The 15,738-nt window shown below is 42.6% G+C and overlaps 1 pseudogene; it reads left to right on the forward strand.

The window, feature by feature from the left end:
- Positions 1 to 12,517: 12,517 nt before the first annotated feature.
- LOC128576372 (E3 ubiquitin-protein ligase SIAH1-like) lies at positions 12,518 to 15,738 on the forward strand (annotated as a pseudogene).

The raw sequence follows: 15,738 nt of genomic DNA on the forward strand, positions 1-15,738 counted from the left end.
TAGTTGTTTCTCTGTTATTTGATTAGCAACAGAGACAATGTTGATTCTGGCTTTAGTCCAGACACAAAATGAGGAAATTGGGTTAACTGGAAGGAAAACTAAAAAAAAAAGGAGATTCAAGGATAATTCTCAATACATTGATATTTCCTCTTTTCTCTCCCCATGTGTATAAATTTTTACATACATATGATCCAATAATGTATCTTTACAAGGATATGTATTTTTATTTTTATTTATTTATTTATTTGAGACAGAGTCTCACTATGTCACCCTGGGTAGAGTGCCATGGCGTCACACAACTCACAGCAACCTCAAACTCCTGGGCTTAAGTGATCCTCTTGCCTCAGCCTCCCAAGTAGCTGGGACTAAAGGCGCCTGCCACAACACCTGACTATTTTTTGGTTGTAATTATCATTGTTGTTTTGCAGGCCCGGGCTGGATTCGAACCCACCAGCTCCGGTGTATGTGGCTGGTGCCCTAGCTGCTAAGCTAGGGTCACCGAGCCAGGATATATATTTTTAACCTCTTATTATTGTTGTTTTCATCCAGAGAATTTTGTACAATTAAAGATTAACTAAAACCAAAGTTCAGCTGAAGCTTTGCTTTGTAGGCACTGAAGGCAATAAAATTTTACCTGAGAAGATATGAAGTGTTAATAAAATGTCATTTCAGGGGCAGCACCTGTGGCTCAATGGAGTAGGGCACCGGCCCCATATGCCAGAGGTGGTGGGTTCAAACCCAGGCCCAGCCAAAAACGGCAAAAAAAAAAAAAAAAAAAAATGTCATTTCAGGCCAGACATGGTGGTTCATGGCTATAATTTCAGCACTTTGGGAGGTGGAGATGGGAGGATCACTTGAGGCTGGGAGTATGAGATGAGCCTGTGTAATATAATGAGATGTCATCTATACAAAACAATTTTAAAAATTGGCCAGGTGTGGTGGTGAATGCCTATAGTTTCAGCTACTCAGGAGGCTGAGGTGGGAGGAACAGCCCAGGAATTCAAGGTTGCCATGAGCTATGATTGTGCCACTTCACTCCAGCCTGGGCAACATAGTGAGACTCTGTCTCCAAAAAAAAAAAAAAGTCATTTCAACTAACATATGGAGGAAAGCCAAATTCTTCTTAGTTATAAAAAATAAGGCAGGCTAATAATTGCCAGGATGATATGGTTGTTTACTTGATCTTTGAGCAAAGCAGAAGTATTCCTTGAGGTGCCAAATTGCGAAATTTATCTGTCAGCATCAATTATACTCTGAACAACTTGATCCTTTTGTTTTAAAAACCTCTAAATTAAATTTTCTAATGTGTAATAGGCAACTTGTCAACTCTATTCATTACACAGTGTGGTAATTTCAGACTGGAAATCCAGGCTCATTATTTTTCATTCCGATGTAACTCAAATAGTTGTTTGCTATTTGTTCCGTGGTCCCATTTATTAGCTCAGATTCCAGGAAGACATCAAAGTTTTCTTTTCGTTCTATTTTTTGTTGTTCACTGGACTCAAACATTGCTGGTATTTGGCCTTCCCATTAAACGTTTTCCTGTCATTCACTCAGAAATTTTGAAGTTTATTAAAGAAAAGGTAATCCTGATGACTTACGGGAAAGGGGGGAGGAGTCAATTTGGCCAAAGTGCTTTACACACACAGAAGTGGAAATTATATACGCATAATTGTATAGAATTAAGCTGCTCATATTACATTTTAAAAGCAAGTCAGGTGCGGTGGCTTATGCCTGTAATCCTAGCACTTTGGGAAGCTGCTCAGAAGTTCTAGACCAGGCTGAGCAAGAGTGAGACCCACATAGAAAAAATTATGTGGGCATCATGGTGGTCACCTGTAGTCCCAGCTACTTGGGAAGCTGAGGCATGAGGATCTCTTGAGCCCAAGAGTTTGAGGTTGCTGTGAGCTGTGATGACGACACGGCACTCAACCCTAGGGTGACGATGCGAGACTGTTTAAAAAAAAATTCTGTTCTTTCAAAAGCAAAAATATGGTATTATTTGGCTGATTTTTTTTTTTTTTGAGACAGAGCCTCAGCTGTCACCCCGGGTAGAGTGCTGTGGCATCACAGCTCACAGCAACCTCAAACTCCTGGGCTCAAGCAATTCCCCTGCCTCTGCCTCCTACACACCCAGCAATTTTTTTTTTTTGGTTGCAGCTGTCATTGTTGTTTGGCAGGCTCAGTCTGGATTCGAACCCTCCAGCTCAGATGTATGTGGCTGGCACCTTAGCCGATTGAGCCACAGGCACTGAGCCTATTTAGCTGATTTTATAATTACCTCTGTGGTAAAATGAAATATTCGGGGTTTTTTTTTGAGACAGAGTCTCACCCTGTCGCCCTTGGTAGAGTCCTGTGGCATCACAGCTCACAGCAACCTCCAACTCTTTGGCTTAAGTGATTCTCTTGCCTCAGCCTCCCAAGTAGCTGGGATTACAGGCACCTGCCACAATGCCTGGCTATTTTTTTTGTTGTTGCCATTGTTGTTTAGCAGGCTGGAGCCAGGCTCAAACCTGCCAGCTCCAGTGCATGTGGCTGGCACCCTAACCACTGAGCTACGGGCGCCGAGCCAAAATGAAAGATTTTGAAACAGAAATCTATTTTTCCTCCTGTGTCCCTTTTGCTTTCTCCCCAGTCAAGCCAGTAAGAACCTCTATGTTCACCTGCTCAATGGTGAACTATAATACTAACAGTAGCTAACATGTGTGGTGTATTTATTATGTGCTAGACATGGTAAATACATTAACTCATTCAATCACCAGCCCTAAGAGTAGCTACTGTTAATCGTCTCCACTTGACAGATGAGGAAACGGAGGCACAGAGGTTTACGTGACTTGCCCAGGTCACACAGCTGGCAAGAGGCAGAGCCAGGATTGAAAGGCACTCCAGCTCTGATTCTGAGCTCTTCACTATTTAAGAGAGATGCTGCTGCTTATTGGAAACTTGGCTAGAAACACTGCCTCCGGAGAAACCTGGAAGCTAATAATAGGGTCAATATTCTATGGAAGCATAACAAAAAATGAGCTTGCTGGGAGTGACATTGTTCCTTTAGGGCATGGATGTATAGTCAGAATGTGGTGGGAAGAACCTGCAGACAGAAAGGTCAAAATCGTGACCTTGCACCATGGTACCCAGCTATGAGACCTGAGAAAGAAGTATGAGGAAAGAGTGATACCACAGGAACAGTCGGAGCCCATGTTTGAGGAGATGGTCCAGAAACAAAAGGGCTGGAAAACATACTTTAAAGGCGAGGGTCCCCAACCCCCAGGCTGAGGACCAATACCGGTCAGTGGCCTATTAGGAACTGGGCCACATAGCAGGAGGTGAGTTGGGGCAAGTGATCATCTCCATTGCTCACATCACCACCTGAGCTCTGCCTCCTGTCATATGATCACTGGCATTAAATTCTCACAGGAGCTGTAACCCTACTGTAAACTGCGTGCCCACAGGATCTAGCTTGTGGGTACTCCTTATGAGAATCTAATGCCTCATGATCTGAGGTGGAGATGAAGTGTGCTTGAATCATCTGAAACCATCCTCCCTATTCTTTCTTTTTTTTCAATTTCAGCTGGCTTGTACATTCTTCATTTGAAGTTTCTTTTTTTTTAATTTTATTTATTTATTTTTTTCTTGTTCTTCCTTTAGGTGATTCTCTTTCCCTTTTGCCTCCCAAGTAGCTGGGATTACAGATGCTCGACACGATGCCTGGTGTTTTTTTGTTGTTGGTAGAGACGGGGTTTCACTCTGGCTCACTCCTGCTCATGCTGGTCTCGAACCTCCAGAGCTCAGGCAATCCACCAGCCTCAGTCCCCCACAGTGCTGGGACTACAGGCGTGAGCCACCAGGGATGGCCCATCCTCCCTATTCTTGAACTAAGCAACACAGAGGCCTTTGGAAATTATGACTAGTCAGTTTCAGTGGTACATGAGGTGTAACAGTGAGAGTGAGGTTTTTTTTTTTTTTTGTGGTTTTTGGCCGGGGCTGGGTTTGAACCCACCACCTCCGGCATATGGGACCGGCACTCCTTGAGCCACAGGCGCCGCCCACAGTGAGAGTGCGTTTAAGAGAAAATGGAAGAGGAGAAACTGGAGGATTTTGCTGGTGCAGTGGCTCAGGCCTGTAGTCCTAGCGCTCGGGGATGCTCAGACAGGAGAATCACTTGAGTTCAGGAGTTCAAGACCAGCCTGAGCAAGAGTGAGACTTGTCTTTACCAAAAATAGAAAAACTCAGCCAGGCATTATGGCAGGCACCTGTAGCCCCAGCTATTCAGGAGGCTGCGGCAGGAGGATCACTTGAACCCAAGGATTTGAGGTTGCTGGGAGCTAGGCTAATACCATAGCACTCTAACCTGGGCAACAGAATGAGGCTCTGTCTCCAAAAAAACAAGAAAAGGAAAGGAAAGAAAGAAAGAAAGAATGAATGAATGAATGAATTGGAGATAGCTAAAAAGAGGCACTGAGTAATAAGGCTAGTATTGCTACAAGAAGGAAGTAAGAATAGGGAGTTTTTAAAGGGAGGTATATTTGCAGGACTTCTCCCAAACTATACTTAATAAAAGGAACAATTAGTGAGAAAGAAAGATCTCAAGGAAATTAATGCAATAGTCTGAAAAAAATTCGCTGAAATGGTTTAGACTACATATTGAAGGAGACCTTCCAGAAAGTAGAATAAAATAACAATCTGACAAATAGAAAAGAACATGGGGGGTTTAATTCAGGAAGTCAAGCAGCCACCTACTACTAGAAGTTTCAAAGGGAACACAGTAAACAGTGAAGACTGAATTATCACAGAAATAATAGACAAATAACTCCCAGAATTGAAGGAGATGAAGATGAAAGATGAGAGAGCCCATTAACTGCTAACACGCATCTCCTGGACACATCATGATGCAATTTTGAACAACAGTGACGGTGAAAACTCACAAATGGCTTTCAGAAGACTTGAAGTCCCTTATGAAGGACAGAGACTCAGAATGGGAGCGCCCTTCTCCATAAGAATGCCTTAAAAATTCCAAGGGAATTTCCATTTTCCTAAGGAAGACTCTCAGCAAGCTATAGACATGTTTTGGACATGTATTTATTTAAAGAACCAAAATAAAATACACCTTCACATACAGTTTCTGGGAAAGGTTCTGACAAGCTGAACTAGAAAAGCAAAGATAAACGTGGATAAAGAGGAAGAAAAGGGAAAGGAACCAAGAAAACGTGCTTTGTGATGGGGCAACTCGGCTAGGCTGAACCACATTTCCCAGAATTCCTTTTCCTTCCTGTTGCCCATAGGATCAGCCACAAGACAGATTCTGGTGTTGAGATTTGGAGGGCAGAAAGGAAGTGCAGCCATCTTTTAGCTCACTTATACTCACGTATCTCATTGGCACAAGACAGTGGCCCAGCCTCCAACAGCCACTTTCCCCTGGATATAATTTGGATTTTCCTTATAGTACATGACAAAGGGTCTGGCTTCTGCAGGACACCCATATGATCAAGTTCAGAGGCAACAAGAACCAGACACAGGTTTCAGTCCATCCTAATAGTCTCCAGCTCCGGCTTCCATTACATCTATCTACCCTGTCACTTACCTGCCCAGCATACTTGGAGCTCCAACATCACCTGTGGGGACGGCAGCCTTTCAGACAATGGTCAAGGAGCTCCCACAATTGGATTAAATCAAACCCTTATATATCCTAGAAGTTCCACTTCTTTGGTTGAACTCTGTTAGGCTTGCTACATGAAGCATGTGAAAAGTGATACCGATAGACATTTGACAGTTTCCCAAAAATGTACAGCTTCAGGTTCCACCAGACCTGTATCCTCCCCTGTCCTTTTCAGAGGTTTCTAACCTGTTACATTTGGAATCTCCTATATCTAGGAGATTAATATTTGGAATTTTTTTCTCTGATTATCAAACCAAGTCTACATGGGTTCCCTAGCAGGAAAAATGCAAAAGATGTTTTCTTATTCCACTTCCCCCCCCCAAAAAAAAAATAAATAAATAAAAAGAGCTCTGGCTAAGGAATATGTTTGTTTTTCTTTTGCTGTGTATGTGAGGACTTCAGAATTGCACATATTTTATGCTCTGAACAGTAACTTCTTTCTTATTAAAGAAGAATCTCTCCATAAGGTCACATGTCATTGACAAAAAATTTTAACCAGATACATGTTAAACTCTAATAGAAAACAGATTTTTTTACACTTAACACATGAAGAAGAAATTCAGCTATATGGTGTAAAAATATGTGGGGAGAAAAGAAAACAAGAACTCATGTTAAGTAAAACCACACTTTGGGAATGAGATGTATCTGCTTTCGTTGATACATTTTCTATAAATATTTTTCATCCAGATAACTAAATCCAATCTCTGTGTGCCTTTTTGACCAAGTTTTAGATTCTTAAAATTTTATCTCCTCATGAAGCATCATTCAACTAACTAAAAAATATATGATCATTCATGTTCTTACGACCATTCCTGAAAGTAGAATCCCCAGGGTTGTCAGCTGTTCTGATGAAATTTCTGTACTCTAGCAGAAAATTTAGAAATAGGCTTGGCGCCCGTAGCACAATGGTTATGGAGCCAGCCACATACACCAAAGGTGGCAGGTTCGAACCCAGCCCAGGCCAGCTAAATAACAATGACAACTGCAACAAGAAAATAGCCGGGCGTTGTGGTATGCACCTGTAGTCCCAGCTACTAGGGAGGCTGAGGCAAGAGAATCGCTTAAGCCTAAGAGTTTGAGGTTGCTGTGAGCTGTGATGCCACAGCACTCTATTGAGGGCAACATAGTGAGACTCTGTCTCAGAAAAAAAAAGAAAGGAAATTTAGAAATATACATTTGATGAAAAACGTATTTATACATTTGAATTTTAAATTTATCTTTGTTTATTCAGCTTTTATTCTTTTTATTTCTTAGAAAAACTAAGACAGTCTAAATATAATGTCCTGAGATGCTTTCACTTCAAAATAACTGTTGAGAATAAAGCAGCATTTATTGTAAATAATTCCACACACAATCTGATTAATTTGTTATTTGGGATACATACGGTTCATTACAAATGACTTTTTCTTTCTGCATGTGCATTTAAGACAAGAACTTAGGCTATTAAACTTTTAAAATTTATATTTAAAAATTTTACATTTGCCCTTGGATGACTTCACCATTAACTAGAACTTCCTTAAAAACAAAAGCTAGGTACCTGACTTACATGTCGGTGACACATGTAACGGTAGATAACAAAGTGATTTCTTTGAGGTTTAAGTGTTTTTTTTCCTGTTTCCCACTTAGGGACACTGAGGAAAATTCTAGAAGCTTTAGAATAGACATTTTTTTTCCTGCCTCCAGCTATCAAAGATTCTGAAATATTGAGGCCCAATCTCAGAGTCACACACTTTTTTTGAGACAGAGTCTCACTATGTCATCCTCGCCAGAGTGCTATGGCATCACAGCTCACAGAAACGCCAAACTCTGGGGCTTAAGTGATTCACTTGCCTCAGCCTCCCAAATAGCTGTGACTTCAGGCGCCCACCACATCACCCAGCTACTTTTTGTTGCAGTTGTCATGGTTGTTTAGCAGGCCTGGGCCAGGTTCGAACCCACCTGCCTCAGTGTATGTGGCTGGTGCCCTAATAGCTGAGCTATGGGTGCCGAGCCTAGAGTCACACACTTAACACTAGTTGTTCATTTTGTTTACAAGCAAACGATGCAAGTAAGAAGGCAGTGGAGCCACCAGAATTCTAAATGCAGCCAAATACTTTTCTTTTCTTTTTTTTGGCCGGGGCTGGGTTTGAACCCGCCACCTCTGGCATATGGGACCGGCGCCCTACTCCTTGAGCCACAGGCGCCGCCCAGCCAAATACTTTTCAAGCACTAAGGTGTTGTGCAAACTTGACTAAATTAGAACTGTGCCCTAGAATACTATTCCTGTATCGTTCCGCGTTAGAGCTGAAAGAAAGGAAATTTTGTGAGGTTTTCCCAGAAAGACCCCAGGCAGCAGCATAGTGGCAGGACAGTTCTGCCTCTGAGACAATTGTTCTGTTCCGTGGTTCCCGTAGGACCTGTCTGTTCCAAATTGCTTGCATTAGGTGCTTCTTGATTCTGTGAATGCCAACAAATTCACTTTTGCCTAAATTAGCCCATCAGAAACTAAGAATTCTGACTGAGACAGTGACATTGTTTCTTTTTGCTCCTGCTCATCTCTCAGCTTTCTGTCCCACCTTGGGCTCGATCTACCAAAAAATTCGGTATATACGGATTGTGATATAGAAATATATATGGAGGAAAATGTGGATGTAACTTTAGATATATGTGAAAGAGTACTGTGAACTAAAATAAAATCTGAAGGATCCCCCTCAATGACTGACTGACTGGACTCCCTCTTGGCCAAGAGGATGCCTAAAACTGAGTTGGTAGCCATGACAAAGGAGGTCAGACAGGCCTCCTCATGTCCCCCCCCTTCTTCAACATGTCCCTTCTCATTCACTAATGGGCCTAAGGCTGTCTAAGACCTAACTGCAGGTCCTCAACATGCATCCGGAGCCACTGGGTAATAGACCCTGTATCTTCAGCCTTCCTTTTCACTGACTCCTGGCCTGTTAGACATAGCCTAACTCCTTCAGCCAATCGTCAGCTAAAGAATCTTTAAACCCATGTATAACCTGTAAACTCCCCACTTCCAGACGGTCTCATCTTTTGGGGCCAAACCAATGTCTGTTTTCCATGTATTGATTTAGGACCTCACCTGTCATCCTGTCTCTCTAAAACGTATAAAACCCAATGTAAACCCCACCACCTCCAGTCCACGTGCTCAAGGCTTCTAGAGAGTGGCTTTGGGTCATGGTTCTCAAATTCGGCTCAGAAGAAACCTCCTTAAATTGTTGTACAGAATATGACTTTTTTTCTACCGACGGTACACACATGCACAACAGCCACGCCTATCTGGACCCCCAAATGAAGGATCAGATTCAGAAACAAGAGAAGGGAAGGAAAGCAACACAGCTTGGCAGCCACTTGGCTTCCACTGCTCTTGTACATCTTTCTTCAGAAGGTCCTCGTCCCTGACTGCTCTCTCTGCTGATACAGCACTACTGGTATGAACAAAAACTTGGAAGCTAAAGGCACAACTTGTGTTTGAGAAACAGCATGTAATCAGTTTGGCAGGAGGCTAAGTAAAAGGATATACTATGATTTTGCTGAAAAAACCCAAGACCTGGAATCAGAAAATCCAGCGTAATATTCTAACTCAACATCTGTTTAAAAAAAGAAAAAAAATTTTTTTTGAGACAAGAGTCTCATTCTGTTGCCCCAGACTAGAGTGCTGTGGCATCACAGCTCACAGCGACCTCGAATTCTGGGGCTCAAGCATTCTTCTTGCCTCAGCCTCCCAAATAGCTGAGACTATGGGCATGGCACAACGCTGGGCTGGTTTTTCTTTTTATTTCTTTTTTTTTTTTGAGGGGGGGGGCTGGTTTTTCTATATTAGTAGAAATGGGGTCTCACTCTTGCTCAGGCTGGTCTCAAACTCCTGAGCTCAGGCAATCCACCCGCCTTGACCTCACGGACTGCTAGGGTTACAGGCATGAGCTGCCATGCTGGGCTAATGTCTGTTTAAATTGAGGTTTCCCAAAAGCAGAGCCTGAGAGAATTTCTTAGAACTTCATGCTAGGAAAATACAATGCGAGGGAAATAGGTCATGCTCATTAGTGTTGCAGAGGAAGAATAGCGTTTAACAGTCGCTCAGGTTGAAATAGGCTAAAAGCGAAACCAGGAGAACAACAGGATTCTGTTAAGCAAGAATTAATGAAGATCTGGAGTTTCCACAGGGAACCCAAAAGGAAGAAAGTGGAAAAGGAGGGAGTGACTGGGGAGGAGATGTGAAGAAGGAACTCATCAGATGACAGAGAGCTGAGCAAGAGGCAGCCAGCTGTGCTACAGCCAAGGATCTGTAAAGAGCAGGGGTGTTGCATAGTCAGTTTTAAGATATTTGTTGCAGTATAAATTCCTCTTCCTCTTCCCCGTTCTTCCACAGCTAATGCTAAATCTTCAGTGAAAATCCACTGTGCAGAGAGGGCTTATAGCCTCTATTTTGGAAAGACAAAAGAGGCCTTTCCATTGAGCGAGCTCACGTTTCCTACTGCATATGTGATGGAGACAGTTTCCCCAGCGACTTTGAGGGCTCAGGAATATTCATGGAGCTGATATTTGAACTCCGCAAGTAAAGATGGTATGTTTCTTATGACAAAAGTACACGTGAAAGGTAAACGCAAGTCTGTTTTCTAATTGAATTTCTATGGGCTGCAGAAACCTAATTCTTCATTCATTTCAGCATCGTATCAGATGATATAGAGTCTCTCTCCAGCCCAGGGATTATAGATGATTTCCAGGGTTTGGGGTGGGGGTGGGGTAGGCATGGTGCGACTCAGACCAGACGTTGTTGTGTAGTTCCTGAGACCTCAGTCATCGATCCACACGGATTGCTGCTGTTCCTTGCTTCCCTTCCTTTTCAGAGATGCAGAGGAAAGCATTAAGTTCTTTTGATCTCCTACCAGTTTTCCTCTTTCCACCCAGGCAAATGGTGAGGAGTGGGAACTATGCTAATTTTAATCTTTTTAAGAATGTCTGAAATTTTACCTTTGGTTTCTGGTATTGCTGACTGTGACAATCCTTCACAGAGAAAATGCATGCCACATCTAGTCTGTATAAAAGAAAACACAGGCCGGGTACGATGGCTCATGCCTGCAATCCTAGCACTCTGGGAGGCCAAGACTGGTGGATTGCCTGAGCTCTGGGTTCGAGACCAGACTGAGCAAGAGCGAGACCTTGCCTCTCAAAATAGCCGGGTGTTGTGTTGGGCACCTGTAGTCCCAGCTACTGGGAGGCTGAGGCAAGAGAATCGCTTAAACCCAAGAGTTTGAAGTTGCTGGGAACTGTGACATCACAGCACTCTACCAAGGGTGACATAGTGAGACTCTATTTCAAAAAACAAACAAGCAAACAAAAAACCCCAACTTTTTTTTTTTGCAGTTTTTGGCTAGGGCTGAGTTTGAACCCTCCACCTCTGGCATATGGGGCCAGGGCCCTACTCCTTTGAGCCATAGGCACCACCAAACCCCAACTTTTGTTGAAAATATATACCAAAAAATAGCTTTTTTTTTTTTTTTTGAGACAGTCTTGTTTTGTCACCCTGGGTAGAGTACTGTGGCATCATAGCTCACAGCAACCTCCAACTCTTGGGCTTAAGCTATTCTCTTGCCTCAGCCTCCTGAGTAGCTGGGACTACAGGCGCCTGGCACAGCGCCCAGCTATTTTTTATTTTTTTTAGAAATGAGGTCTCACTCTGGCTCAGGTTAGTCTTGAACTTGTGAGTTCAGGTGATCTGCCCAACTTGGCCTCCAAGAATGCTGGAATAACAGGAGTGAGACACTGTACCTGGCCTCCTAGAATCATTCTTAGGGAAGAAGAAAGGTTGTGTGGAAGCCTTTTTATGGTAAAATAGAAACAATTACAACATATACAGCTTATAGCTCCTCTACATAATGTAGGGACCTTAATGTGGATCGTTGTAAGTCCGGCCACGCCCCATATTCCTCTGTTGGCCCACAGGCATATACCAAATCTAGTTGTCACCTACAGCTCTGCTTACTTCTGTGAATAAAGACACCTGTCTGACCCAGAGTTCATCTTTTATAAAGCCACTTCCGATGACTCCCTTATAACCATGGCAATTGTGAGTTCTTATTTCAAATAATTTTGTTTTCTATAACAGGGTTTTTAAAGTAACAGCTGAGGGCTGGGTGAGGTGGCTCATGCCTGTAATCCCAGCAATCTGGGAGGCTCAGGTGGATGGATAGCCTGACCTCAAGAGTTCAAGACCAGCCTGAGCAAGCGTGAGACCCCCATCTGTAAAGAAAAAATAAATAAACAAAAATAACCAGGCAATGTCATGGGTGCCTGTAGCCCTAGCTACTTGGGAGACTGAGGCAAGAGGATCTCTTGAGCCCAAGAGTTTGAGGTTGCTCTGAGCTATGACACCATGGAACTCTACCAAGGGTGACAAAGTGAGACTCTGTCTCCAAAAAAAAAAAGTGACAGCTGAGGTTTAATTTCCATGTCTTTATAACATTTTTCAATGAATTAGAAAACAAAATCTATATCAACTTGTATTTCCATAATTTTTGAACTCTCCCATCGAATTACTTGATTTCTCTACTTAATTAACAATTTACATTCTGGTTATAGTTAACACATTTCTGCTGTAGTGATGGGGGAAGGCTATGAAAAAATACAGATTATTTTCACTGTAGTTTTTTTTCTTGTTACTAATACCCTTGTTTAAACACCTTCAATTTGGTATGCCCGGGGAAGGAAGCATTTTTACACATGAGTACACTATTGTGCTCTAACCAGATTTGCAATGAATGGAGAGTAGGGGGTAAAAGCATAAACCCCTCAAGAATACATACAGGGAAAAGAAAGGCAGAAGGGTATAGCGATAACAACTCTATAGAAGTAAAGCCACATAAAGACTCGATGAAATGTAAAGGAGGTGCCATTATCGGAATCTCAAGGGTTACATTTATTGAATAAATGATTCCCAAAAGAAAAGGACATAAATTGGTTCAGACCGGTGTAAACATTAATATCGTATGTTGACAGCAGTAATTAGGTATTTTGAAATCTAATAATGAGGAGTCCAAACAAGGCAGTAATGAGAGATGTCATGGTTATTAGATAAAGAGAAAACAGAGCACGGTAAGAGGAGCCGTGAAACATTACTTATGCATGCGCATTTGAGATAATTAGTTGATATAATTATATAATATCTAATTGATTTAATTATATATGTTAACTTCAGGCTGTTGAGAAAAAAAGGTACATAAGAAAAATCCTGGGCAGCGTGTGTGGCTCCGTGGGTAGGGCACCGGCCCATATACCAAGGGTGGTGGGTTCGAACCCAGCCCCAGCCAAACTGCAACAAAAATAGCCGGGTGTTGTGGTGGGCCCCTGTAGTCCCACCTACTAGGGAGGCCGACGCAAAAGAATCGCCTAAGCCCAGAAGTTGGAGGTTGCTGTGAGCTGTGGCAGCACAGCACTCTACGGAGGGTTATAAAGTGAAACTCTGTCTCCTAAAAAAAAAGAAAAATCCCTGGGTGGCGCCTGTGGCTCAAAGGGGTAGGGCGCTGGCCCCATATGCCAGAGGTGGCGGGTTCAAGCCCAGCCTTGGCCAAAAACTGCAAAAAAAAAAAATTAAAAAAAAAGAAAAAAGAAAAATCCTTTCCACTTCCCCAACTTCAGGCCATGCTTGGCAGTCAATATCAGGAGATACTTTTGCTTTTTACTACTGGGTGGGGGATGCTGCAGGCATTCAGTGGATAGAGGCCAGAGATGTTATTAAATATCTTGAAATTCATAGAAGAGCCCTCACAGCAAGAACTGTCCAGCCCAAAAGGTCAAATAGTACCAGTGTTAAGAAACTCTGGGCTAGATTAATGCAGAGAAATAAAGTGCTTAAGTTTAACCGACATGTGTAAGAATTAGGACAAAGGTCTCCAGCTAGTATTTTGTTTGGCATGACCAATCTCTTCTTCCATCAGGTTACCCACAATCCAAGTTAAAATCTGCTATATTCTGGCTCGGCACCTGTAGCTAGGGCACCGGCCACACTCACAGAGGCTGGCAGGTTCAAACCCGGCCCACACTTGCTAAACAACAATGACAACTGCAACAACAAAAAAAATAGCTGGGCATTGTGGCAGGCGCCTATAGTCCCAGCTACTTGGGAGGCTGGGGCAAGAGAATCACTTAAGCCCAAGAATTTGAGGTTGCTGTGAACTGTGATGCCACGGCACTCTACTAAAGGCGACAAAATGAGACTCTGTCTCAAAAAAAAAAAAAAATCATATTCTTTTAGAAGAATTCTATATTCTTTTAGAAGGCTATATTCTTTTAGAAGTATTCCAAAATTAATTTTACATTCTGCAAGTCTTAATAGATTTTGTGTTTACACCCACCAACATGGATGAATCTTACAAAGATATTGAATGAAAAAAGTTAAGCCAGAATATATTCAGCCTGATACTATTTACATAAAGCTTCAAAAAAAAAAAAAGCAGAATAAAACATAATGTTGTTTAGGGGTCCATAGTTATATGAAGAAAATGAAAGAATGATCACTGAATTCAGGATATGCCTGCAAAGAACAGGAATGAGTTCAGGGTCGCGCCTGTGGCTCAAAGAAGTAGGGCACGGGCCCCATATACTGGAGGTGGCAGGTTCAAACCCAGCCCTGGCCAAAAACTGCAAAAAAAAAAAAAAAAAAATAGGAATGAGTTCGGAGAAAAGCATGGGTGTCCTAATACTTACTGATTCACTTTATTTTTTAGGTTTGATTGTGGGTTATTGAGTGTTTCTTTCATTATGTACTTGATAGTTTACATATATGTCCTGTATTCTTTGGAGTATATAACAAATCACGCAATAAAGACAATAAGAAAACTCAGATGTTGTAGTTAGTTTTGACAGGCACAAACCACCAGGAGAGGTAGGAGCAAGTCTCAGAGGCAGAGACCAAGACCTGTTAGCAGGTGTCTTCTGAGAACGCTCTGTCCTAGGCACCCCTGCAGTTTGAAAGAATCGACTAGTTTATAAGAAATGAGCCATCAGACTGCCACAGCATTACCTACTGGTACTGCAAAGTGCCCACCATCCCAGAGGGTGCCTGCCCTGACTGGCACAACTGCCCCCATCAGTGACTTGGCAAGTCTTTCTGAGTCCGCTCTGCTCTGACTATGAATTACCACCCATCCTCCAGTGCCAGAGTGGCCATCTTGTTTGTAACAACTGTCACCCAAAGCTCGCCTGTTGTCCAACTTGCCAGGGTCCACTGGGATCCATTTGCAATGTGGGTATGGAGAAAGTGGCCAATTCAGAACTTTTCTCTTTTTCCTTCTGGATGTGAAATAACTCTGCCACACATAAAGAAGAAAGCAGACCACCAAGACTCTGTGAGTTCAGGCCTTATTCCTGTCCATGCCTGGGTGCTTCCTGTGAATGGAAAGGCTCTCTGGAGGCTGTCCTGCCCCATCTGATGTACAAGCACAAGTCCATCACCGCCCTGCAAAGGGAGGACATACTTTTCCTTGCTACACACATGAATCTTCCTGATGCTGCTTACTGGGTGATGGTGCTGTCCTGTTTGGGCTTTTACTTCATGTTAGTCTTGGAGAAACAGGAAAAATACTATGGTCACCAGCAGTTCTTCACAATTGTACAGCTGATAGGAACACACAAGCAAGCTGAAAATGTTGCTTACCGCCTTGAGCTAAATGGGCATAGACAGCGACTGACTTGGGAAGCAACTCCTCGGTCTGTTCAGGAGGGAACTGCACTAGCCAGGATGAAGAGTGACTGCCTCGTCTTTGACACCAGTACTGCACAGCTTTTGCAGAAAATGGCAATTTAGGCATCAACGTCACTATTCCCATGTGTGGAAATGGCAATCAGACATTTTCTGGCCAGTGTTTAGAACTATCGCTTTCAATTTCACAGAAAATAAGGCAGCCATCTGCCTGCCAGCCTGAAACTCTTTCGGTAGGTAGACGGTAGATACATGAAGATAAATAAAAGAAAGGCTGTAAAAACAGAAAGCAGTTGCATATATATTAGTAACACTAATATATTTTAAAGTAAGTCAATAGTAAACCACTAAATATATATATACACACACACACACACACACACCCCCAAGA

Source organism: Nycticebus coucang, chromosome 24 (genome assembly GCF_027406575.1).
Source record: "Nycticebus coucang isolate mNycCou1 chromosome 24, mNycCou1.pri, whole genome shotgun sequence".
NCBI classification, from domain to species: domain Eukaryota; kingdom Metazoa; phylum Chordata; class Mammalia; order Primates; family Lorisidae; genus Nycticebus; species Nycticebus coucang.